Source organism: Spermophilus citellus (assembly GCF_964194105.1).
Source record: "Spermophilus citellus genome assembly, chromosome: 3".
NCBI lineage: Eukaryota > Metazoa > Chordata > Mammalia > Rodentia > Sciuridae > Spermophilus > Spermophilus citellus.
Genome location: NC_138184.1, coordinates 212,611,964 through 212,639,239, shown reverse-complemented (window position 1 = coordinate 212,639,239; position 27,276 = coordinate 212,611,964). Strand labels below are relative to the sequence as shown.

Here is a 27,276-nt window from a genome sequence, read left to right as displayed (position 1 = left end):
AATCCTGATCACAAAGTGGAAGACAGAGGAAAACATCTTCTAGGATTCCTGCTAAGGGAAATACCTAAAGTAACTGATTTTCAAAACATCCTTGGACAGAAATACTTAAAAAGAAAAATTTTCCTAGATTTACCCCTCCTTCCAAGTCTAAATTTCACTCAGTAACAGTGGCTGGAACAAGAAGTGGAAATACCATGAGAAATTTTATTCCTGCCATATTTCCAGTGCTTTACAAAAGCAACCGCTGGAAATCTCATCAGGACCTTGAACCTCATAGGGTTGACAGCTTTGTGCTTAAACCAAAAGAGTAGGTGAAGCTGGAGGAATTTTCAAGATAAGTCTTCTGACTCTTCAGAGGAGACTCTTTGGTAAAATTGATGACTTGGGATATACATCTGTAGCTTTTAGGGAAAAACATCATTTAAATCTGAACAAATAGACTTCTGAGAAATAAGTAACTCCATACCTCTCCTATAAATTATTGTTACTGTAGGTGTACAGAATTGTTTCTGAGCCAAGATGTTTTATCAGTGCCACCAGGGAGCTTTGACAAACTACAGATGCCTGGACCTCACTCTAGCGAGACCTACTGAATTGGAACCTCCAGGGGACAAATCTCAGGGACGTATATTTTCAAAAAACTCTACAGATGCTGCTCAAGAGCCACTGGTGTGCAGGCAAATTGGGCTGCATGGTATAATCCACATTTGTGAATTGTATTGTTCTCTTTTATTATCAGAAAAAAGCAATCTTTGAAACCAAAAAGGTTAACTCCCTGGGACTTCGGAGCTGTGTGTTTTAGAACCATCTTTGCTACCAGTTAACTGGATGATCTTGATCTAGTCGCTTATTTTATTCTTTCATTCAACAAATATTTATTGGGCTTCTACCATGTGTCCAGGCACTAGGTATACACAAATGAAATAAACAGATGTTCCCTGCCCTTATGAATCTTACTGACCAAAAAGACAGACAGACATTAATCAAAGAAACTTACCAATACATAAATAACTGCACTTAGTGTGTGTGGCCAGGCTTTAGTTTCTCATCTGGTAAATGAAAAGTAGACTACCAGTTCCTTTTTGTGTGTATGTATAGTGCTGGGGATGGAACCCAGGACCTCGTGCATGCTAGGCAAATGCTTTACCACTGAGCTACCTCCTCAGCCCAGTTCCTTTCTTTAAAAAAAAAAAAAAAAAAAACATTCTTCATAAGATCCCCAATTTCTTGGCCCAACCCTCCCATTATGTCTTAGGAAAACATAAAACCAGAAGTTTCTATGAATCCAACTACTCTTGTATATAAATTAACATCTCATCACCAGAATACATTCTGCACAATTAGAAAAATAGTGGCACATATTGTGTGACATGTTTTATGACCCAGTTAGCTAAAAGCACTAGCTGCATATACAGATTTCTTTACCTCGTGAAATAACTTGTGGCCTCCCAAATATTAGGAACATGCAGACTACATTGACCAAGTACAAAATGTGGCTCTTAAGAAGCTATGGCTCCATTTGCCATAGATCATTACCAATGACAGCAGTTTTTTTCTCCCCTGTGAGCTTAAACACAGCCTTGGAAACCTTCTTAACATACCAATTGGCTGGATCTGGCATATAAATGGAAAACTACATGTACTCCCTGGGCTGAAAGATATCCTAAAGTTCTGCCCAGCTTAAAACTTCCATGGATCCATGTCTTCAATTCTGCTCTCTCAAGAAACACAGATGCCGTCTCCCATCTTCACATAAAAGTACTCCAGATATCAGAAGGCATACAGGTGGCCCCTTAGTTTTATTTCTTTGGGAATAAACAGGTCTAGATCCTTTATCTTTTCCTCATCTATTTTGCTCTCCTGAGCCCCTCCAGCCTTTGATGCTGACTCTGGGATGGGTGTTTGTCAGTGCCTCTCTAAAGAGTGTGACCATGATGCTCCAAATGTGATCTGGCCAGAACACAGGGGATGCTGCTGAGCAGACATCAGGACAGGGGTTCAGCGGATGAAGGATTACAGAGCAAATATTGCCTAGACCTGAAACACCCAGTTAAGTGTACACTGGCTTTTATTGCATTCTGTTGATTGAAGTATTGTGATTTACACTGAGATGTATTGGTTTTCATTTACTAAAATTGCTAAATTATTATTCACTAAATTTGAAAGATTGCCTTCATTTGGAGGCGAGCCATATCATACCTGTGGCTCATGAAGTTTCTTGCCAACAAGAATGCTCGAAGTGCTTTTTCTCTAGAATCTTTCCGAAATGGATGAATTCTTATTTTTTCATTTATCAGTGGTGAAAAATTTGAGGTTACCCTCCCTTAAGACTGGCTCGCTGGGCCTTACCAAGAACTGTATGACCCTGGTATTAGGTAAACCACTCTCTAGAATAATATATTCACATCACAATCCAAGTTATATACATTGAAACCTGTTGGAAATGTCAGCTGATTGGCCTCCACTCCCAACTGCCTCTTCTAACTAAAATGAACCACTGGGCTTTTCTATGCCCAGAGGTGACCACTGACTGACTGGAGCAGGGTGGCAGCCAGGCCAACTGGTGCAATTCATCCATAGGTACATCAGTATCTTTAACACCTTCCTGCTAAGGGATTTGGCAAATGAAGATAAAGCTATTAGTTGAATCCATCCGATCTCCTCTCTCAGAATTTGACCTGGAAGCACAGAAGGAATTTTCCAGGTGATAGGACAGTGGAAAGAAGCAGACACAGTCTGAAGCTGAGTTCTGTGACTGGAAACACCTTGGGTGGAGATAGAGTTCTCTGCTGAGACCCTTGGACCCACCTTGATGCTAATTTCACTCTTTGTGGACTCTCTGGTCCTGTTTTGGCTTTTGGATTTCCATGTGATTCCATCCCTTTATTATTCCACATGTGTTTTATAATCCTGCCCCTTGACTTGAGCTTCTGAAGCTTGTGAACATAAGCATCTGTTTCCCCAGACTGCATCTTACCTGACCATGCACTGTCTTGCTCAGTAAGATCTTCATTTCTAAAACCACCTGACTTCTGATTGCTTCCTATTTTTCCTTGGCTCACCCAGCTGTAACTTACCACAGAGCCTATTTTTCTGCTTTATGTGCATCCCAGGAGAACACTGATGCCTTCTGGCCCTTGGTCCCTGTGGGTGCTTTCCCCAGATCCTGCCCAACATGCAAGTGAGGTCTGCCCACTTCCTCAGCAAAATATGTTGAAGGAAGCAAAAAGGGATGCTACATGTGGCTGTAAAAGGAACTAATTACATATTCCTACTTAATATGTTCCTCTTCAAGTATGATGATTCCCTTCTAGCCAAGGGCACTCATCTGCATATTCACAAAGCAAGGCCAGAAGCCTCAGGAAACGATTAAAAAGAAATTTATCTTCAAGTTCTCCATTATTGATGTATGTAGTCACACTCTTTTGAAAAAAAGAAAAGATATGTATTAAAATAGGTGCTTATAAAGGACACCCAATTTATTTAAAATATTTAAAAATTTATTTTCCTTCAAGCTCTGCTTCACAGCCGCTTAGCAATCATTTTATTCATCTCTCGGTGCTCTCTGGGAGTACACTGAATAGCTGCCATTCCTGAGTTTCTCTAGCCTCTGTGAGCTACCCACAAGGAAACAGCTTCTTCTCTGCTGATGATCTCCTTTTCTTTGGAAGGGAAGCCGAAGGAGGCAGTCTCCTCCTCTATATCTGTGTGTGCACACCCATCTCCTTTTCCTTCCAGATCTGAGAAACAAGAAGCACATCTCCACTCATATTCTGATCATACCCTTACCTCCTGCCCCTCAAGGGTGGGTCCCTTACCAGTCAATCACAAAGGGTGGGTTCCCAAAGGACATCAGGGTTCAGAGTTCTTATCAGATTGTCCAAGGTCTCCAAGCACAGGGAGCAAAACATCCTACCAGAAGGACAGCCTCCTCACTTCCTCCTCATAGCCTGGGGCTTCCAGACTTCCTGCCCCCCCCCCCCCCCCCCCCCGCCCTCAGCCAATTGAAAGCTTGTGGCCCCTTACTACAGAAAATGCTCTAATCTCAACTCTGCCTGCTCTTTTAACTTTTCTCCTTCTGCCTAAAAAAGACAAGCAGCTTTCCTCTATCTAGAACCAGTGCTTGACACTTACACCGTCGTCTGGGCCTCATCCCAGAGCCCGGATCCTGTCCATTTCCAGTGTGGAACCAGGAAAGCTCCATGTTTGGTTAGGGAATCAAGAAGCTGGTGGGGTGGAGGGGTGGGTGAGGAAGTTAGGGATGCTACCAGGGCTCAGTGACAGTTGGGGATACTAAAGACTGAGGCCCTCAGAGGTGAGAGGCAAGCTCTGTGCAGCAGTCTGGTCTCAATACCAACAGGAACCACAGCCAGGTGCTCCTGATTACCTCATCCTCCCGACAAGGCCCAGGCTTGACATGCTGGGATTAATTCCATGCTTTTGGCTGGAGGCAAAGAAGCTGCCTCATTTACTAAGGCCTTTCTGTTGTCAGCACTTGTCTTTGGTCTTCTGCTCATCTGGATCTTCAGATTTCCTGGTTCCTAGATATTGCCTTGCACCTCTGATGGCTTATCTTCCTGTTGTTTATTTTTCTCCTGGTCTCTGATCATCAAAACCCGACTTCAGACTACATTGGGCTAGACCCATGATTCACTAGATTATGGAACCAGAGACCTAGAAAGAAGTTGGAGCCAGAAAGTAGCACCCAAGGATGGAAGTATGAGGAAGAAGGAAATAGTTCAAGATAGTAGGTAAGAGGTAGGAACATAATGTCCAGAGGACTCCAATTGAAGGCAGTTCAGTGTATTTAGCCTACAGGGAAGAAGAGCAAAGGCTCACTTCACTTAGAGATATTAATCACTACCGGATCCATTCTGCAGATGTGGCCAAAGAATTGATGTCTTCTGCAGAGGTCAGGGTCATTTCAGCAGAGGAACCAAAACTACAAGTGAGGTCTCATCTTGGTGCTTAAGAGTTAAGGCTGAGCTAAAAGCATTTCTTTAAATTACCCAGCACCCAGAATGGATGGGCATCTGGGCTAGCTTGACAGATGAAGAACTTTCTGTTAAGAAGCTAATGGTTCTATTTTCAGAATCTGAGAGATTTTACCCAGAAAACCCTTTTTGAAAGTCTAAAAATTCTTTGGCAGTATCTTTCTAACCTCCTCCTTAGTCTACCATGCTATTTGCATTCCTCTTCGTCAGCATTTTCTCCATCTCCCCAACCCCCATGGCCTCACCCCACCACATTTCCTAACCCAATGACAGACAACAGGCAGATGGGAAACTATCAAATCCTCTCTCAGACCCATCTCAAGTCACTTTTCTGTCTTGTTAAAGGAGTGACAAACTAGTTATCATGCTACCATGAAAATGACAACTACATGTTCTTTTTCTTTTTCTTTTTTAAGGACTTCTGAGGTGCATTTCACTCATCAGAACAGAATATACCCAGGCTAGGTTCTGGAACTTTCTATGGCATGTCACAGTACCAACTTATTTCATATGCAGAGAGCAGGAGCTCTTCAGGACAGTCACAGAGGTCAATAAGAATTATTAATGGCCCCCCTGTCAGGAAATGCTCTCGTGTATCTCATTTAAATCTTTTGAATATGGTTCTCCTTCTCCCTCTAATGCAAAAATCATCTCATTTTTTTTTCATTTGAATTATTTAAATTCCCCATTCTATTGGCTTTGAAATGGAAACAACTCTACACTTTACCTATAGCCAATCCCTTGTACATTTCTTGAGTGTCCAAAGATCAGCTCTTTTAGTAATGTTTTGTCCCAGAATTTTGCCATCATATTTTTCTTTATTAAATGATTTTAATAGAATGAAAGTTCTCGCAGTGTGGTTTTATTGAGTCTGTTTGCCTCCCTATTTGGGGGAGATGTATTATAGCTAATACTCAACAGCAAAATGACACCCAAATAACTGCTTAAAGTTCAACAGAAACTAAAATCCTCACATTTCAATCTACAGTAGAACATGTACACTGTTTTTTTGTGTTTTTTTTTTTAATGTGTTTTTGTGGTTGTTGGAGGTGGGAGGCACAGGAGGGGATGGGAGAGAGTGGTCATAGAAAGACTGAACTTTCAGGGATTCGAAGATGTTGGTTTCAAATGGAATTTATCTTCAAATCCCAAGATTATGGATTTCCTTCCAAACTGCATTCCCTACATGGTTTAGAGAACAGTTGAAAAAAAATGCTCTCCATATTTTGATTGACATTAAAAACACTGTGAAAATAGTTTAGAACTTGATCTCTTCGAGGGAAGGACAATAATCAAACTGTAGCTTTTGCCTACAGCCTTCCTCTCACACTTACTCAGAACTAGTCCAGGGAAAGAAATTCACAGGGAAGTCTGTTCTCATATATCACTTCTAGAAGCAGAGAGAGACATTCTCAAGAAATTATCCCCAATTTCTAAATACAAAGAGAAAAGATTAATGAATCTCAACCCCAAACTACCATACTACATGAAATAAAATCAAATGGAATCTGTCATTTGGAGTGGTAGCCTTTCATATCCATATTATTAAAAAAATTATCAGATTTGCCCTTCTCTCCACATAAGATCTAGCCACACATGTCCGGTTTTGCCAAAAACACTAGAAGGATTTTGCTGTTTCCGTTTATAAGTTCATCTGCATAGTCTTGTTAACAGACAGATCTCTGAAGACCAAGTACTTTGTTCTTATCCACTTTTTTGACCCTGGATTGCCACAGCACTAAAATTCCCCTACCCTTTACAATCAGCTCTTTCTAAAAGGAATTGCAGACCATACTACCAACTAGCTGCCTGTGCTTCTATTTAAGATGCCCAAATACGTCTATCTTGAAATAAAAGCCTGTCTCCTTCCTTTCTGGAACACATTTCCAACCCACATTTTTTTTTTAATTCTCCAGGCATAGTCAGGCACTCTTTCAAACAGAAAAATGAGAGTTCTTGAGAAATAGTTTGGTAGGAGGTTAACTATGATTTCTAAACACACACCCACTAGCACATGCATACTCTTGTTTTTAGGTTTTATAGGAAACAGATCAGGGTAGGCAACCTCTGTCTTAGTAAATATCAGATCAGTGACACTAACTCAACCATCACTAGAGCTAGAACCCTCTGACTGTATTTGTTTTTTCCCCAGCTCCAAAAGTCTAGTTCTTGTTTGCAGAATAACATAGAAATGCATGTGGTTTAAACACACACACACACACACACACACACACACACACACACACACACACCACACATCACTTTTTGGCTTCTCATCAACATAAATAGTTGTTGCTCTTACTTTTAAAGCAAAACCCCTTTCAAAATCTGATAATAAAAGATGCAGAAGAAGCTGCTGAGTGGCATAGCCCGCCCGCTAGCCCTGGCCTGTGGTCATCAGGTACAAACCCACGTCCCTCTCCTAAACAAAAGGACATCTGAAGCAACGTTGCCAGTGCTCCCTGATACAAATTACTATGTGATCTCTCCTCTTGTCCCAACACTAGAAACAAAACTTGAAATTTCACCGTGTTCGCCTCTGGGAACATCTGCAGGGTGGTGAAGCCCAGTCTGACTCTGAGAATTTACATGGTCTATTGCCTTGAAGGATCTTGCATGTCTGGCTACCTTGGCCAGGAATGTTGATTGAAACCCAGAGAAAAGTCCCCAGCTTCTCTGGAAAAGAAAAGAGAAAGGCCCCCCCGTGCCTTACCTCCTCAGCTGAAATCTCTTCCCCAGGACTCCGTGGGAAAGGAAGGGCTGATCCCTTTAAGCAGGAGCACAGCAAGAGAGCAAGCAGGCAGGCAGGCAGCCGAATGCACACTGCTCTATTCAATAAAACTGCAGACCGCCCTTCCTTGGCCCCTCCCAGAAGTCCATGCTAAGTGAACACATATCCCCTATGTTTACAGCCGGCAGTCAGTGGTATGCATTGTCCTGTAGTTTTTCTAATAAGCAGCCAATGACGACACCCTGGCCAAGGTGATGCCGTGGGCCTGTGCAGATGCCTGTCATTCCCCAGGCATGCTCAGGAAATCACTCATCAGAAAAACCAAGACCTAAAAAGCTCTGAAACAGCCGAGCTGGCTGCCAAAACCAGCCTGCTCCATGCCCTTTTTTGGTTATCCTTAGCAGGGCCTCTGGAAGTGTATCCATTGTCAGGAGCAATCAGAAGAAATGTTAATCTTGGAGAAAGAGGCTGTCTTGAAGAACACAAATGGAGCTTTAAAAAGAAAGCAGTTTATCAAATGAAAATTAATAGATATGTTTATGGGGGTTGGGAGTGGGGAAGGCTTTTGAGTGGAGGGCGATTTCATACTGTATTTCTTCTTAAAGTAGTTGCAAGTACAGAAATGAATTTAAATTGTTATGCAATTTGAAAACCTGAAATAGACAAGACCCAGGTCTGCTGTACAGGCTAAATTGTAGCCTGGAAGAGAGGCACAGCCCCCTAAAATATGTCTACTTGTGTTATAAAAACGACTGACCAAAAAAAAAAGTGCATTGGTCGTTTTTAGCAGGCAATGTTGGCCAGAATAAACCTTGTGCTAGAAACTGTGCCGGCCAGGGTCCTAGGGTTGGATAGCCTTCTTGGTTTGTCACAGCAACTATCCCTGCTATATCTTTTTATTTCCCCAGTCTTGGCAGTGGAGAGAGAGTGTTAGAAGTTGATATGTAACAGAGAGGGCATGGAGACCCAGCACCTGCCCCCAGGTAAGACTGATGTTCCAGTAACTTCTTCAAAGTGTGTGCTATGGGACGGTCAGAATTAGGAGATGCTCAATTAGAATGCAGTTAACCGACCCACACATGCATTCGATTGTGGTCTAGTACTTTTTAGTACTTAATTCAATAAAAAAATATTTTTTTGGAATACCTACTATTTTTCAGGTCCAGGGATAGATGCAAAATATATGTCTCATTATTTCTATGTGTTTGGACAGTGATTCATCACTGACAAAGAAATTTTAAATAATTTCCCTGGCTAATTACAAGTCCAGAGGCTTGGTCTTCAAAAATTGAAGGTTTTAAGAAAAAAAATCTTTCCCTCTTCATGAAGATCTGAGTTAGAAATGATCTGTTTAGCCAAAGCTCCTGCCCTTTATGTTCTGTTCAGAACTGGGAAGAAGCTGAATCACATGAGTGGCTTCCTCCTTCAGCCTTCCAGCCATTAAGAAGTTACCCAGAAATATCTATATAGACTCTGTACACTCATCCTTTTCTTTTTCTTCCTTCCTCCCTCCCTCCCTCCCTTCCCTCTTCCCTTCCTCCCTTCCTTATTCCCTCCCTTCCTTCCGTTATTTCTCTGTATGTATGTGTGTGTGTGTGTGTGTGTGTGCCCCACAGGTTGAACTCAGAATGCTTAAGCGCTGTTTTAGTCAGCCTTTTCACTGCTGTGACTAAAAGACTTGACAAGAACAATTTTAAGAAGAAAAAGTTTATTGGGGGGGCTCACAGTTTCAGAGCATTCAATCCATAGACAGCTGGCTCCGTTCCTCAGAGCTGAGGCTGAACATCCTGGTAGAAGAGTGTGGTGGAGGGAAGCCGCTCACAGGATGATCAGGAAGTAGAGAGAGCTAAGCTCAGCTCCCCACATATGTACTCCAAAGGCATGCCCCCAGGGGACCCCCCTCCTCCAGCCACATCCTACCTGCCTTTTGTTACCACTCAATTAATCCCTTCAGGGAATTAACTCACTGATTGGGTTAAGGCTCCCATAACCTGTCCCTCCAAATTTTCTTGCATTGCTTCTCCCATGAGCTTTTGAGGGACACCTCACATCCAAACCATAATAACCAGTGAGTCACATCCCCAACCCTCTTTATTTTGAGACAGGGTCTTGCTAAGTAGCTGAGGCTGGCCTTGATTGCAAGTTTCTGCCTCAGCCTCCTGAGCTGCTGGTGGTGCTGTGCACCACCCTCCACCCCTAGCACTCATCTCTTTCTTAGGAAGGCTTTTTATTCCCTCCCCTCTTCCAACTACCACTGCTAAAAAGAGCCCCCCAAAAAAGCTACAACAAAAGTTACCAGGAAGAGGAAGAGGCAGGCTTCAGGCATCCTAAGTTAGAATCAGAATGCACTTTCCCAGAGCAACTAAATAAACAATTGGTCGGTGGGAACACTACAGTCAAAGTTACATTTCAAATTCAATGTAGCTCAACCAGGCATCTGTGGAACAACACCATTTATAAAATGGTTCCTATGGGAAAATGTTTTCTGATTCCAAATAAATGACTTGAAAATAAACTTTTGGAATACAGCCAGTTTTATTGCTGGGGACATCCCATATCTGGACAGGTTGTAAAGATAGAATAATACTTGTTAGTGTGGTGAATGGCTGAGCTTGGAGACTTTGTAGGGCAGATCTCAGTGAGTTTGGAAAGCAATTTAATGAGTGAGCTCTAGATGTGACCTCTGTCCAGAGATGTTCTGGCAGTGTGATCTCCAGGCAGTGTTGCCCAGAACTCAGAGAGTCCTGTTCAAAAGTGCTATTTTCCATTGCTGTAGCTGATTATAGCCTGAGCGATACTCTACTCACTTGTATGAGGCATGTCCTTTGGTTGAACAGCATCAGGGCACAATTTTGCAAGCAATGAATAAAATAAGTACCAGCTTTCCAGAGGAAAGAAAAGTTGTACTACAAATGGGGAAACTATTATCAACAGGAAACATGCAAGGGACATGCATTTTGCATGGTTTTTGGAAGATAAACGGCTAAATATTTTTGGGTTATGCCTTTGGAAAAAAAAAGTATGTTTCCCTAGATAAATTCTGGATACCTAACATACAGCATATAGTGGATGAGCAATCATAAAGCCTATATTCTGTGTTTGAAGATGAACTTACTGTGAAGGAACTAGAGATTGGAAGAATAATCTAATACATTTCATGTAATATACACCATGATCATGATATAGAAAATATCCTCTTTCTTTGCCTTCTTGCTTTTTTATAAAACAATCCAATTGTTTTAAAAAGGAAAGGAAAACAAAAAGAGTATATGTTCTCCAATCTCTGCCAGTTGCTGCTAGGAAAATTTTACTTTCATATTATTTACTTTTTTCCAGAGATCATTTATAAACAGAACTAAAAATACATAGGATTTATATAGGAAATTCCTGTGGAATGTATTTCCCCAATGATCATCCCATGAAAGAATAGCTTGTCTATCATAGGATATATCTGCCTAATCAAACATTAATAAATCTAAAGAAACATTTGGAAACATCTGGATGATTCATTATATCTTTTAGTTCTGAGCATTTGCTATCATATAAGTTAGTGTTCAGCAATTGTATTTTGTTTATGTGTCAATTTGGGAAAATTAGAATCATTTCATTGAGTCCACGAACTATCTACTTGCTTGAAAATATCTACTTCATTGAACAGAAAGAAGGATTTGAAACTATTAATATGTTGCAGAAACCCCTCCCACATTCTTTTAGTCCAATGAAACCTTCCAGACACCCAAACTGATAAAACAATGAAAGCAAACTAGTAGAATCCTGATATGAACAAGAAATTAGTTTAATGGGTTGTGGCTCAGTGGCAGAGGGCTTGCCTAGCATGTGTGAGACACTGGGTTCAATTCTCCGCATCACATGTAAATAAATAGAGGTCCATTGAGAACTAAGAAATATTTTTAAAAAGAAATTATTTTTTAAAAAATATGGGTAAATGGTAGGAAGATCAATAGAATAGAGGGAAAAGAGCAGGGGGAGAAATACTGGGGCCTGAATTAAAACAAAATATATTCCATGCTTTTATAATTATGTCAACATGGAGTCTACTGTCACGTATAACTAAATGAGCCAATTGATAAAAAGGAATCCTTGATATGAAAACTAGACCACAAAGTATGCGCGCGTGCACAGACACACACACACACACACACACAGAAAAAAAATTTAGACTAAATGCACATAAGCCTAGATTTTTAAAAATTAGCAAATTGACCAATGCAGAGATGGTTCAGAATCTGAAAGTCTGTTGATTATAATATACAACATAAGCAGCTTAAGATTTAAAAAAAAAAAAAAAGGTAAGAAAGAAAAGAGAAAAAATCATCTCAATATTTGGTAAAATTTATAATCACTTGTAGAAAAAAATCTTTATAAACTAAATGAGTGACATTTACCAGAAATCTATAGCAAACATCGTGCTCATTGATAAAAGGTTAAAAGCATTTTCATTATAACCAATTTTAAAAAACAAGGATAATTAATTACCCTCTGGTACAATTAGAAAATGTGCTGAAAGTTCTAACCAAGACAAAGAAATTAGAAAATAGAGCCACTGGGATTAGAAAGAAAAATAAATGTTTTTATTTGCTATGAAATGATCTTTATGTATAAAATTTAAGAGAATCTACAACCATATTGCAACCAACAAAGGCTTAGCAAGATTGTTGGAAACTCAAGTTCAGTATGCAAAAATCCAGAGTCCCTGTAACCAGCCAGCTCAAATTTTAAAATAAAATAGAAAAATATGTTATTCATAATAACAACAAAAAGTATACATTACCTAGGAATAAATGTAATAAAATACATATAAAAATTTACTAAACCTGAGTAAGGAAATGAAAGATGCAAATAAATAGTGAAGTATAATATTTTCATGAATGGCAAATCTCCAAAATTTAAAAATAACAATTCTCCTCAAAGGAATCTAAAATTTTTTTCCAGTTAAAATTCCTAAATAATGTATTTTGTATAAACTGATGAAGAAATAGTAAATACAGAAAAGTAGATATCTAAAGCTAGGTAATGAAAATTTAATAGATCAATTCTAATTAAAATCAACCTAGAAGTAGACCCAAGCATATATGGAAAAGTGTCAAATGGTAGTAAAGCTATTAAAATCAGAGGGAAAGGGTGGACTATTCTGTGAATATTTATAAACTATTTTAGTTTATAAAGATTCTCATCTTAGTTACAAGAGATAATGTGAAAACAATCAATTTTAATTCACAAGTCCAGCTTCACACGAAAACTAGGATACATGAAAAACAAAGCTTGGAAAAATTGTGGGTAAATATTTTTATCATAGGATATATCACAGGATAAAAAGCAGAACTTAGCAATGTAAAGACTGATAAGTTTGGGGACTCAATTAAACATGGTAGATTGAAAAAGCAACACTTTTTTCTGTTTCTTCTCTAAAAAAAAAATGATAGTAAAGAAGTAAAAGTCATGAATAAGTCCTACTAGGCAAAGAATCTTGGAAAAGAATCAACGGGAGTCCAGATGTCAGCCAAATTCTGGAATATGGAAAACGGATAGAGCATTGGTATTGACTAAACAGAGCTGAGAAGATGAAATCTGGCATGTGGATTAGAAGCCAATGAGAAGATGCAGATTTGAGGCTGAGAATCAGGAAAAGCAGGGATTTGGAAGCCCTGGGGAGCTCTGAAGGTGTGGAGTGGAGCAGAGAAACCAAAATAGGGAATATTGAGAAATCCACATAGCTTCCCCCACCCCAACACGACCAGGTGAACGCCCTCTCCCAACCAGGCAGAGTTCTAACTGGAACAGCTTTTACAAAGGCACTTTCAGAGGACTGCTCAGATACTGTTGGTGGAAATGCAAATTAGCACAGCAACTATGGAAAATAGCAAATAGTCACAGAGGCATTAAACTGAGAAAAAGGGTAGTCATCCTATTCATGGTGAGGTTACAATCATGTAGAAGCAAAAACTACAGAAAACTAGAAATAGAACTACCATATAATGGAGCAATCCCACTATTAGGAATTTATCCAAAGGAAATCATTATGCTGAAGAGGCATAATGCACTCTTACATTTATATGTAGCACTATATATATAATAGGCAAGATATGGGATCATCGCTGATGAAAGTGTCCATCATTGATGAAAGGATAAAGAGAATTTGGTACATACCCAATGGAATACTATTTAGCCATGAAAATAATAAAATACAGTCATTTGCAGCAACATGAATGGACCTGGAGGAAATTATATTAAGTGGAATAAGTCAGGTACATAAAGACAAATACTGCATGTTCTCATTTACAGTGGAAGCTCAGAAGCTGATTTCATGATCTCACGGAAGTAGAAATAAGAGTGGTCACTAGGGCCTGGAAGGTCAGAGGAGTGAGGGATGCAGAGAAAGGTTAATGGGTACAAAAGTGCAATAGGTAGGTGATAACTTCTAGTCTTGTATAACACAGTAAGATAACTATGAATGACAACGATTAATTGACTATTTCAAAATAACTAGTAGAAAGCATTTTGAATGTTCCTAGCACAAAGATATACTATGTGAGGTGATAGACGTGCCAGTTATCCTGATCTGATTGTTATACATTGTACACCTGAATGGAGATGGTAAACGGTCATCTATAGACATGTATTATTACTGTGTTGATTAAAAATAAAAATATTTTTTAAAATTAGAAGACACTCTGAGAGAACAGAGTAAGAATGCTTGTGAATGAAAAATATGGCAGAATTTTATAGACATTCAATTCAAGCAAGGGAAGATAAAGTTTAGAAAAGTCTGACAGAAAAACAGGAAAAAGACAAGAAGGAAAAGGGAGAGTAAAGACGAAAAAAAAAATGAGAGATCTAGTAAAAAAGTCAACACCTGAGAGTTCCTGGAAAAGAAGATAGAAGTGGTAATGAGAAGGAAATTGCTCAAGGAAACAGTAAGTTTTCTCAAAAGTAAAGGACACAAATTTCCTGTGTCAAAGAGCCCACGGGGCCAGTGCCATGAAGGAAAACATTGCCATGCTGTCTCTAAAAGTGAATATATTGGACATGTCATCCCCAGATTCCTGTGTTAATGGTATTTAGAGATGGGAACTTTGGAAAGCAATTAGAAGTAGATGAGGTCATGGGGGGGGGGGGGGCTCATGATGGCATTAGCAGCTTTATAAGAAGAAGAGACCTGAGCTAGTATGCTTACTCTGTATCACCAAGCCACAGAACCTCCACCATGCTATGATGCAGTAAGAAAGCTCTCACCAGTTGCCTGCACCATGCTTTTGAACTTATCAGAATCCAGAATTGGGAACTAAGTAAACCTCTATTCTTAGTCATTTACTCCATCTCGGGTATTATAGCAACAGAAAGTAGACTAAGACAAACATATTTCCTCCTGAAGTTATCAAGGTTTTGAGGATAATCTCCATCCCAGAGGGGAAAAAAATATGTTGAAGTGGAAAATAGAAACAGAAGGAAGATATGGATCAGGAAACAGGATGCAAACCCAGGATATTGGTGAGAGGTAACTCTGCAATCATGGACAAAGTAAATCCTGGGGTGATGGCTACGTAACCAGTTGAGGAAGCAACCAGTGGACACTGGAGCAAAGGGCTCCAGGAAGGGTGTTTTCAGGAAAGGACAATTCAGTCAATGAACCAATAGAGTCTTTTATGAAAGACAATAAGTAAATGTAGGATTGAATTTACAGAAAGACAAACCATTTGTACAAGAAAGGGAAAGGAATCATTGGATGCTGTAGTAAAAAAAAAATTAACACAATCATCAACTGATTTTTACCAAAACAAGAACGATGTGATCAGGTTCCGAGGATAACGGACAAGATCAGATCTGCAGGGTTTAAGTGGATAAGAGGGCTAACCCTTCATTTTGCTGAGTAGGATATCAACAGGAAGCATCTACAACCGAACCCCTAATCAACTTCCATATGCCTTAGGAATATAGAAGTTAATACCTAAAAGAACAACAAAGCAGTTCATTCCTTCTTTTATTCATTTGCTGAAAAAATGATGAGTTTCTACCACATGCAGGGTCTGTCCTGGGTGCTATGAATTAAATCCATTCTGATGGTGGAAGACAGATAAACATATGAATGAATCCAATAACACGTAAGGTCAGGCTGTGGGGAGTGCTATAAGGAAACAGTAAGAAAGGGTAAGGAATAGAAAGAAAGTGAGAAGACTTTTTGAAAGGAGTTTTTCAATAAAAATATGAGCAGGGTGAAGGAATGAACAGAGAATATACGAAGGAAAAGCATTCCCACAGCAAGAATAGCAGGTGCATATTAAAAGAACAGAGTACTGGGGAGGAGCCACAGACCAGGGCCAGCTTGGTTTACTCAGAGCCCCTGTGTCATGGCAGGACATTGGAATCATTGGAAGATTTTGAGCCTGGAGAAAAAATAAATCACTCTGGCTGCCCTGCAGAAACCAGACAGCAAAATTGCAAGAGGAGAAGCAGAAGAAAGCTACGGCCTCCTCATGGGCAAGAGGCCCGGGCTTGGGCTGGGGAATTAGAAGTTGGGGCAGCTGAGAAAGTTTGAATTTTGAACGCGTCAAGATTCAGCGATGGTTTGGATGAGGGATGTGACAAAGGAGGGGTGACAGAAGTGTCTTTATTGCGGCCCGAACAACTGAGTGAACGGTCATTACTCTGATGACATGGGACCACTGAGGGCGGCAGAGATTTGCGGGGAGATGTAGAGGTCGTCTTCAACATATTTAGGCATATAAGACCACTCGCAGTCACCCAAGTGGGTGACACACTACCCTGGCGTGCAGGGAAGGGTTAGGGACTTAGTGTTTACTGGAGAGTCGTCACACTGTCCACTGTCTACACATCAGGAAGGAGTTTCTGGGAAATGCAGAGCATGAGCAGCAGAGGTGTGAGAACTGACACCCCAACATCTACAGCCCCAGAAAAGGAAGAAGACTGAGAGCCAGGCTTAGGAGGAGGATCCGTTCTGGGAATGGGTGGCTTGAAGGATGCTTGCTTTTTGGCAAAAAGCCACATAACATTATTCGACTTTTAAAACCACGTGGCTTGTGACATATTGGATTATTGGAATCTACTCTTTACTTCCTCTTTTAACAGGATTAAACACTCACATTCTTTGCCAGGTGTCTTTGCAGTGCTTTCAGTCGGTGACCTGGACCATCCGATTTGCTCTGTCGAGTGCCATGTAGCTAGAAGGGATGGTGCCCGTCCAAAGGGGAGGCCCCAAGGAGCTTCGGCCTTGAGCATCTGTGCCTAACCATGATGACATGTCCCACGTGGTGGGCTAGTGCTGCTCCCCGCAAATGACATGTTCACCCAGAACCTGTGAGTGTGGACTTATTTGGAAATAGAGTCTCTGCAGATGTCATTAAAATGAATGATCAGGACAAGATCAGGCTCTGTTCAGGAACTGGGCTCTCATCTAATGACAAGGGCCATTATAAGGAAAAGAGGGTGTTTTGAGACACCTAAGGCAGAGGAGAAAGGGACGTGAAGGTAGAGGGGGAGACTGGAGTCATTCGTGTACTAGCTCAGCGTTGCCAGTGACCACCAGAAGCTACAAGAGAGACAGGGGACAGATTCTCCCTGGCGGCCTCCAGAGAAAGCCAACAGCCCTGTCCACACTTGGACGTTGGACTCTGGGCCTCCAGAACTGCAGAGAATAAATGTCTGTTGTTTTAAGCCACCCAGTTTGTGTTAATTTGTGACAGCAGCACAGGAACTAACACACCCCAGATAGTGGCTGCTCTTCGGCTTGGTTTCCAGAAAGAAAAGCAAGACAGATGGAGTTGGGCTGGGCCAGAGAGCCCCGCCAAGACCAGCAGAGTTGCCGTGTACCCAGGCCTTGTGTGAAGGGAGCAAGGAATAAACATTGCTGGCCAGAGGCCACCTAGATTTGGGAGCACTTTTTACAAAGAAAAAAAAAAAACTAATACATGTAAGTATTAAGTAAGAATTAAGTAGGAAGAATTATTTACATCCAGATGTAAAAATTTTTATTCAACAAAAGCCACAATATATAAAGTGAAAGGACCAGCCAAGAGAAAGTTTTCAGTGTATAAAATAAAGGATTCAAATTTGTACTATCATAGAATGCCAACAAATTAATTGAGAGAGAGAGAGAGAGAGAGATATCAATTAAAACATGGACATAGGATAAAATAATCCCATAAGAAAAGATGCATACAGATGTGATGGCACATACCTGTAATCCCAGTGGATCAGGAGGCTAAGGCAGGAAAATCGTGAGTTTAAAGCCAGCCTCAGCAAGTTAGTGAGGCCCTAAGCAATTTAGCAAGACCCTGTCTCAAAATAAAGGCTTGGGATGTGGTTCAGTGATTAAGCATCCTGGGTTCAATACCCAGCACCACACTTTTGTAAAAGCCAAAAGTCTTGAAATGATGCTCAGCCTGAACAGTCATCAGGAAAATGAAAGTTAAAACAGTGGCACAAGTTCACATCCACCAGAACGCTAAAGAAAGAAAGAGTTGGATCATGCAAAACTAAATATTTTCATGATGCAAAGAAATAAATTTTTACACATTTCAGATAAGAGAGAATATTGGTGTTTTCACTTTGCAGAGTGCTCTGCCATAATTTATAATGCTCAGCATGGACTTTCTCTCTCCGGGTTTCTATCTCTATGCATATCCTCTTCAGAAACTTGCATAGCCTAAAGAAGGCGTGTAAAAAGGGGCACCGCAGAACATTGTCTGTGCTGGGTATGGTGGCTCACACCTGTAATTCCAGTGACTCAGGAGGCTGAGACAGGAGGATCACAGGTTCAAAGCCACCTTCAGCAAAAGTAAGGTGCTAAGCAACTCAGTGAGAACCTGTTTCTAAGTAAAATACAAAATAGGGTTGGGGATGTGGTTCAGTGGTTGAGTGCCCCTGAGTTCAATCCCAAGTACAAAAAAAAAAAAAAAAAAAGAACATTGTCTATGATAGTGAAAATGATGTCAAAAATCCCCTCAGCTGTCTGTCAGCAGGGAGGTGCTACACAAACTGGCAGAGGATGGAGCTCAAATGCATGACTACGTACACCTGGATCTCAAAGTATGTCCAGTGAAAACCAAACCAAACCAAACCAAAAAAAAAAAAAAAAAGTTACAATTGGAATAATTCCATATGATGAATTATTTGTGGATACATGTAAGAGCACACTAGCACCACACCAGATTCAAGATAGTGGGTGCCTAGATAAGGAAGAAGAGAGGGAAATGGTACTAATCATGAAATTAAAGAATTTAAAATGTATCCGCCATGTGACATGAAGATAGAGCAATTATGACATTTGTTAATTCTGTAAAGCATATACACGCATGTTTGTTATCTTTAAACTTCTTGGTTTTTTTATTTAAAAAAAAAACTAGTGTAGAGGCAAGACATCCTCTCCTTGAGGCAATCATACCTGGTCATCTACGTGGCATTAGGAAAGGCCACTGACTTTCCTTGTCTTCAAATGCAGTTTGCGCAGAGCATCTGGCTGCAGGAGTGGACCTGCCCTGACTGAGGTCCCCAACGTGGCCATACATTTGAATTAAGGAGTCGACACCACAAACATCAGCAGCTACTCTTTAAAGGGTTAACACTCTAAGCCATAGCCTGGCTTAGCACCTTGATACCAATTGCTTTATGAGTAGGGTGCAGATGAACTGAGAACCCACACTGACCTCTCAGGGCACTGGTGGAAGGATATTGATTGTCTGGGATTAGGGTGAGGGCCTGACAAAATGGGAAGCGGGTGTGATCAGAGAAGACCCTGCATATAAGAAGGGGCACCTGGAATAAATGGTATCTTTTCCCACCCCTGCAGAACAGAACTGGCCACTGTCTCCTTATTTATTTAGTGAGAGGATAGCTAGATGTCTCTATGGTCTCCACCCTTCCCAGTTCACCCATATTCAGTGGTATTGGATTTACCCAATTCTCAAAGGATGGAAAAAAGAAAAAAGTTCCATCTGTGATAAATTGCTCTCCAAGGGGTTTCTGAATCACTCATTGCTGTGACTGGATTTTTCTGCTTGCTCATTTGTTCATTCATTCATTCACTCACCATCTGAACTTCTGTTACCTACAAGGCTTAGTGTTAGGCTCTGGGCCTTGTACGATCTGACAGAAAACTGAAGTCTTCTATAAAGAACTGCTCTTCTGCTGGGGCAGCTCTGACATGTGCACAAGATGGAATTCAGGATGGCGAGTCCTGAGAGAGCCCCTCGCTCTGCACACACATGTTTACCCAGCTGTGCACGTTCCGTCTTCCTGTCCACGCTGAACGCAGGCTGTGTCTGAAATCCAACCAAGACCATGTGGTAGGGCCTGGTCTGGCCTCCCAACCAGAAAACACATCCTTCACTCATTTCAGGGGAGGGGAGGGGGAAGCCAATCTTATAATTGGCTTTGCATTGCATTCATAGTTTCGAGGGGTGCAAATAAGAAAACATTTCAAATATTTGATCTATTTTGGGTGAGGTTCTGTAGCTTTGGCCTTGCATGCTGGCATTGGAGAGGCAAGAAGGCATTTATTTCTCTTGGGGGCAGACTATTTTTAAGATCAAAAAAAAAAAAAAGAAGAAGAAGAAAAAAAAAAAACAAGGAGAGAAAACAGATTTTCAGAGTCTGGTAATAAGTGGAGAAAGATGGCTGTTTGGACCAAGCACACTGTGTCTAACCACTAATCAAGCTGTGCTGGGGACTGATCTTGAGTGAGAGAGAGAGAGAGAGGGAGAGAGAGCAGGAGAGGGAGCTGACACACCTTCAGGGCCTCCTGTGCATTCAGGTTCCTCTCCCCCCAGGCTCCCTCTCCCCAAGGGTCTGTCCCATGGACAGGTCTCTAACCATGCCCGAGGCTTGGGGGGGGGGGGATACCTTTGACTGACTCTTGTTTCTTTTAGCTTCACTCTTTTTACAGTCAAATTTCCTCAAATGACTATTTAATGCTGCAGACCCTCCTCCCCTTCTTCCACGACCTCATTTCTTGGTTCCTGACTATTTTGTCTTTAGCCCCCTCCCTCCTCGTTGGTTCTCCCTGAGGCCCCTGGGTTGATGCTCTTTCTGCAGTCCTACCCCACACTCTTGAACTCCTCTTTGTTGTCTCCTTGTCTTTGGTGGCTCCTGACACCCACGTCCAGTCACTTGTCCTTCCTCTCTGGCCTCTTTGAGCTTTCCACTTGTGCTTCCTTTTCCTGAAAAATGAGCCTCCCCCAGCACTGAGTCTCAAACTCTCTTTTAGAGACCAATAATATGGACCTCTTTCACAAGGCGGATGTAGGGTTAAATGAGATAAAATGTATGTGAGTTGCTTTGTGAGCAATAATGTTCATTTATTTATTCATGCAACAAACATTCATGAAGTATCTTCTCTTGTGTGAAACGCTTCTCAGTCCTGGGAACACAAGGATATTGTACAAGACAGTCTACCTGCTCTTTCCATAAAAGGGGTTTGTTTGCCTTTTACATACGTGCAGTAAAATGTGGAGGTGCTCTTCTAAAAATTATGTCCAGTGAGGGTCACACAGGGTCATTGAGGAGGAAAAGGTCATTTCCAACTTAGTGGGATCTTAAAAAAGTATCCTCATATATCTTATGTTTATATATATATATATATATATATATATATATATATATACTCATGTTTATATGAGATACATATATGAAATACATATATGTAAGTATGTTTTCATATGTAATATCTTGTGATATAATAATAACATGTATTTTTGACCCTGACTTTCTGTTCTCTTCATGATTAAATGTCCTTGCCCAAAACCTTCATCTTTCTACCAATAAGATAAAGTCAAGGGTGATCTATCACCACTTCTCTGCTTGCCCCTATTGGGATTCCCAGGACAAACCCTCTCTCCCTCCTGCTCTGACGTGCTCAGCTCCCACACTTCCCCCAGTATGGAGTGCACCTCCTGCCTCTGTGACTTGGGTCTTGTCACTTCCCACCTCACTCCTGCCTGAGGCCTTTCCGACTGGCACCACTTACTCCAGACCCACCTAACAGCATCCTGAAATCCCAGATCCCAGACAAACCCACTCAGGTTCTTTATCATTTGCTGACTTGAATTATTTAATTTGGTTGTGTTTAGGTACACCTTATTCCCCTGTGCAGAATAATTAAATAATGACTAGTTAATTAATAGTTGATTGAGCGATGGCTAATTAGTCGATTAATTAATGATTAACAGATATTTCTTGAATGCCCGTTATGTGTTATAAAGTGGTAAACAAGATACATGTAGAACTTTTAAAATAGAGACCACATCATATAATCAAGGGTGATATATCGCACCTATTTTTATTTCTCTCTTTAAACTGGAATTTTAAAATGCAAACATTTTAAACTAGAATTTAAGAATGCAAACAAAATATTAAGGTATCTTGATAAAAACTATGTATGTTCGACTGTTCACAAACTCAGTACCAAAACAGAGAATTCAAGTCAGTGCTTGGAGAATGGTGAGTGAGGATTTGGGTGTAGGCCAGGAACCCTGGGGTTTCATTGTTGCTACCCTAATTAAGAGATACAGGTGGCTGGAGGAGGGGAACAGTCCTCCCACATGCCCATGAATACCAGGCATACCTCAAATGGAACTGTCCATGTAAGGACTTCTGGGGACACTTTGTTCACATGATTCTTCTGGAAGGTAGGGAAGTGCAGCCATAATAATAATACCAAACACTCTGGTATGGGTAGAGTTGGATGTAGCAACTAGAGTGCTGATTAACAAAGCAGGAAATATGTTGTGAGAAGGAAAATGGAAGTGGCCATTTGAATCAAGCTTCCTGTCCATGGTGGCTCCCTTTAGGAACAAGAGAAGCAGGTGTTAAGGAAAGCTTCCACCCAGAGCCCAAGACACCGGCTGATGTAGAAGGAAGATTCCAGCATTTTGTGGGGTCTGAGAACATCCCTGTCCTGGGAGGTACTTCTATCTGAGGATCTAGACCTCAGTGCTAGGAGAACTTACTCTCCCTGAATTAGCACTGAAGACATGTCAGACTATTCTTCTTCATAATGCTCTAGAACATCAGCTTTCTCTTTGCTTGGCATTTATAATGGCTTCTTTCAAGTTACAGATCTCCCATTTCACATTTCTTCTAAATGAATACCTACTGGTGTTCTAGATGAATCTATATCCTTAGAATATCTCTAGGACACTCTGTTGAAAGTGAAAATTTCCCAGAAATTCTCCATAAGTTAATTACTTATGTGACACACTCACTCTCTCTAGAAAGATAGTTAATGAAAGAGATGTATCTATGGAGATAAAGGTATAGTTGGTATAGATAGAGATTTTGACATTGATATGAATATAGATACAGATAAGTATTGGTTTCTATATTCCAGAACCTGGCAATAATGAGTAACATTATTTTAGAGATTTGTGACTTTTTCATATTTTTCCCCAATTTTTGAGATTCTTCTTACTTTGAGCATTATTATCTAGGAGAGCTTTCACCAACTCTCCCAATCCAGCTCTGTAACATTCTTTGCCTTCCCTGAAGAAAATGGATGCTAGACATTGGTCAAGTTCCAGGAGACCAATGTGCATTCCAGGCTGTAGGATCTAAAGCCTTATTGTGTGTCTCTTTAGGGTCAGGTGCTGTACCTTCACCAGACTGGAGCAGGGGAAGAGCTGGGCTACACGCATGCAGGAGAGCATCTGGCCATCCTTGCATTTGCCTCCCATGCTCTTGAACTTCCTCTTCATTTTGCTGGAATGGACTTTGGACCAGCCTCCTTTCTTCAATGGAGGGAGAAGATCCAAGATTAAATTGTATATTCAACTGCAGTCCAACCAAGCTCACTTGGGGGTTATCCTGGGTTTAGAGCCAAGGCTGTATCTCAGATAAAGCCTCTCTACATATTTCTTCTCTTGGGAACGTGCCTGACGGTCAAGATCCAATTTGAATATTCCCAGCTCATGCTAAATACCACCCCTTAAAACAGTACATAGACTGTAAATATTTTTAAATAATTTTAAAAATAGAAGTAATGGTAAATATGTATATATATATGTGTATTTTATTTATTTATCACCTTTTATAGTGCATTATGCAATCTATATTGTCATCATTTTTCTTTTGTATGTCCTCATGAAGTTAACTGACAAATGTTATAACGGGAAGCAAATAGAACCTGACCTCCGAACACGGAGAGGTCCAGCACACAGAAAGTACAGAATACAAGTGAAGCAACTTGAATGAGTCATTAATCTGCCTGAGCTTTAGTTTCCTCATTTGTAAAACAGCTGTCTTACAGAGTTGATACGAAGATTAAATAGATTAATAAACATGAACTGAGAGGGACTTTGCTCTGAGTGATCATCGTTATCAGCACAAAACTGAAGATTAAAATCCAAGTCACTCTTTGCCAGTTTTATTTCATTTTCCAACTTTGAATGAGTGGGCTGCAAATTTTTCTTTCCATGAGACCTTGAACCTTGGTAGACTATGGAACACTGGCTTCAACCGCCACGGAGCTTTTTCTGATAGTTGTCATTCCAAAGAAATTGGTGAAATTCCACTGAGTGCACCGATGAAAACCCAAAAGTTTTTCTTAAATATCAGAATAGGTTATCTTTTGGAAAACTGTGCTTGGGCAGGGAGTATGGGGTGGAGAGAAGCCAAAATAAAGCTTTGTCCAGAGCTAGTTTAAAACAGAACGTGAAGAAGGTGAAACTTGTTTTCAAGGCTGTTTCTCTTACTTCATAGGCCCTAAAGACCAACCCCATGACACCCACCTTGTCAGCATGTTTTGCCTAGCATTCCTCTGTCTACCGCTCACTGTCAAAGCCTAACTCTCCCAAGACCCATTTTCTCAGAGGCCTGTGTTAAACTAGACTGCCTATCCAATGCTCAATGGTATTCGATATTTTGCTCTTAAAAAAAAAATTGCATTCTGCAACCTCGTTTTTTGTTTGTTTGTTTTGCTTCATAGTATGCTCTTATCTTGATCCACTGGAGGCAATGATCCTATTCTGTTTATTGTGCATTTTTTGTGTTGTATATTTTCTTCCACTGTTTTAAGCATCGTTTCACATGCATGCTTCTTAATTTGTGTAAATGGTATTGAGCAATATGTCATTCTGGTTTTTTTTTTTTTCCTCTAAATGCAGTGTTTTTAGAATCCAAAAAATGAAAGCAGAATTTGCCTTAATAGGATCTTCAGTTCTTTGAACTCAAAAGATAAGCTATCCGGGGAAAAACTCAGTCATGATGAAAGTATTTTGGAACCAAGGAATAGGGACGCTTAACACACTTCAGGAGTACCTCTGACTGGTAGAATATCCCGTTGTTTTACCTTGCTTAGGTTGTTTTCACTGCTTGTCTGATTTTTTTCCAATAAACTGTTTTCCCTGCCTGTTCTGCCTCCCCATCCCCCAACTCTACCTTCACCCTCAATCCATTCCCCTTCAGCAGCTAGATCTATACAAACATGATCCTGCTACCTCCCTTTTGATTTTCCATCACACTTGGAATAAAATCCTTCAAGGCTCTCTGTGATCTTGCCCCTTTGCCTCTCAGAATTCATCTCCTGTCATTTCAGTCCTTTCTTCCTAAGCTCTAGCCAGTATGACCATCAGTGATTCCTGCACACTGTTGCTCAGGGCCTTTGCACATGCCATTCCCTCTGGCTGGAGTGCCCTGGCCTTGTAGACATCTGCCTGACTGCGTCCTGTACTGCTATAGCTCTCTTCCGAGTGCCACCATATCATTGAGGCTTCACTGAACCATCCCAGGGCACTGCTTCACCGCACTGCAACTTGACTATTATGTATTTAATTTGATTACTTGTCTGTTGACTTCCCTCTACCTGTCAGGAGAATGGAAGCTCCCCAAGGGCGTGCTCTTTGTTTTATTTGTTGCTTTATCCCCAACACTAATTCTTGGTGCACAGTATATGAATGAATGAATGAATGAATGATCAATTCACAGATAAAGTTTTGTCCTCTAAATAGAAATTACAAGCTAGCCTTTAATGGTCTAACTTCCATTCGTCTTTCTGATAGCATCTTGGTCATTCCCAGCTCCTTCCATTGTCACACCCTGATGCCCATAACCACCCTTCACTTTGTGCTCCAACCAGACAGGAACTTTTCATTTTCTTAGGAATATCTCACTCCCTCTTGTCTTCGAGTTTTCGCTCACACTGTTCTCTCTGCCTTGAACATTGTTCCTCCACCTCTGTGTCCAGCTAGTCCCCTCAGTCCTTCATCTAGGAGGTCTTTCTGACAGCCTTTCTAAGTTTAGTCCCCCAGCACAGTGAGCTTCCAAAATACAGTGCACCTATTCTCCCCAATTTAATTGTTCTTTACTTAACACCATCTACCTTGCACTTTGAATTCTTGGAGACAAGGGCAGTTCTGTCTTTTTATCATCATCTGTGCCGTGCCTAATACAGAGCTTCAGTGAACACTTGAGGAATTATTGGCCTCTCAATAGTATACTTGCTCGCAGCCATCACTGATAGACTTAATTTGTTGACTATCTTTTAATCAATATGATAGTAAAGTGCTTTAGGTCTGAAGCATATATGGAGGGTTGGTCTCAATGCACTAGCTAGAAAGAGCCACAGGATTTTTACATTCGGGAATATCCACACAGGAATAATGCTTAATCTGTACCTCTTGGGGGTTTCTAAACAACTCTTGATTTGGGAAATTTCCATGCAACACCATTTCCATTGGTGTGAAGGGCCCTAGGGCTGGCAAAGAAGGGCTAGGGAGCATGCAGAGCTCGGTGACAGGGAGCCCACTGGGTCTCCTGGTTTTCTTTGTGACTGTTCCCAGGAAGAGCATGTCAAGCAAGCTCTGTGCAAACTCAGTTTTCTCACACGTTAACATGAGAATTGCAATAAATGCTCTTGCCTTCCCGCCTCCCTTGGAGGAACAATAAATAAATGTGATAAGAAACTGTTCACAAAATAAAACAGACTTTGGAGTAAAAGAGCGGCCAGCCAGAATTCCACACGTAGCTGGAAACTGTTCCACATTTGAGCTCTTCCCATCAGCCTAATGGGTGGTAATCAGTAAGCTCTCCAGCCCCACATTCTTGTGAACACACACACACACACACACACACACACACACACTGAAATACAATGGGAGCTGAGGGTATTTAAAAGAAGAGGTTACTTCGGTGCACTTGTAAGTGTCTTTGGGGCAGATGATTAGTTCATTTAAGGTTTAAATGTATATTAATCAATTTTCATGGATTTGCTATTAGTAAAATGAATCTGGTTGTGTATATAAGTACCTAATGAGTAGGCACATATATCTGTGTTTATGTATTTATATCCTCAAGTTTATAAATAGTTATCCATTCATCCCAGTTCTAAAGTGAGGCAAATGGACTAGATCTCAAAAGTGCTTTTAGTTCTAAGAATCTGGGAGTCTTAGAGCTTTGACTTTGCAACGTCTCACACACACTTCAGGGAAGAGGAGCAGAGTTGCATATAATCCTCCTTTGCATAAACCAGCACCTTTCAAGAATATCAGCACGTGGAATGCACTTGTGGAAGATTTTTGGTGGGTA

At 40.7% G+C, this 27,276-nt stretch overlaps 1 protein-coding gene across 5 annotated transcripts in view; it reads right to left on the bottom strand.

Annotated features, from left to right (window-relative positions):
• CALD1 (caldesmon 1) overlaps positions 1-27,276 on the bottom strand; it is a 208,842-nt gene that overhangs the window by 175,966 nt on the left and 5,600 nt on the right. Inside the window, exon 1 of one of the 5 annotated variants that reach the window (XM_081282833.1) lies at positions 7,708-7,998. The exons of 1 other annotated variant lie outside the window; for it this stretch is intronic. The gene's annotated coding sequence lies outside the window, so the exon portion shown is untranslated. Of the gene's footprint in view, positions 1-7,707; positions 7,999-27,276 lie in introns of those variants that run through there. 3 more of the 5 variants (XM_081282835.1, XM_081282840.1, XM_081282839.1) reach the window with 3 other exon arrangements.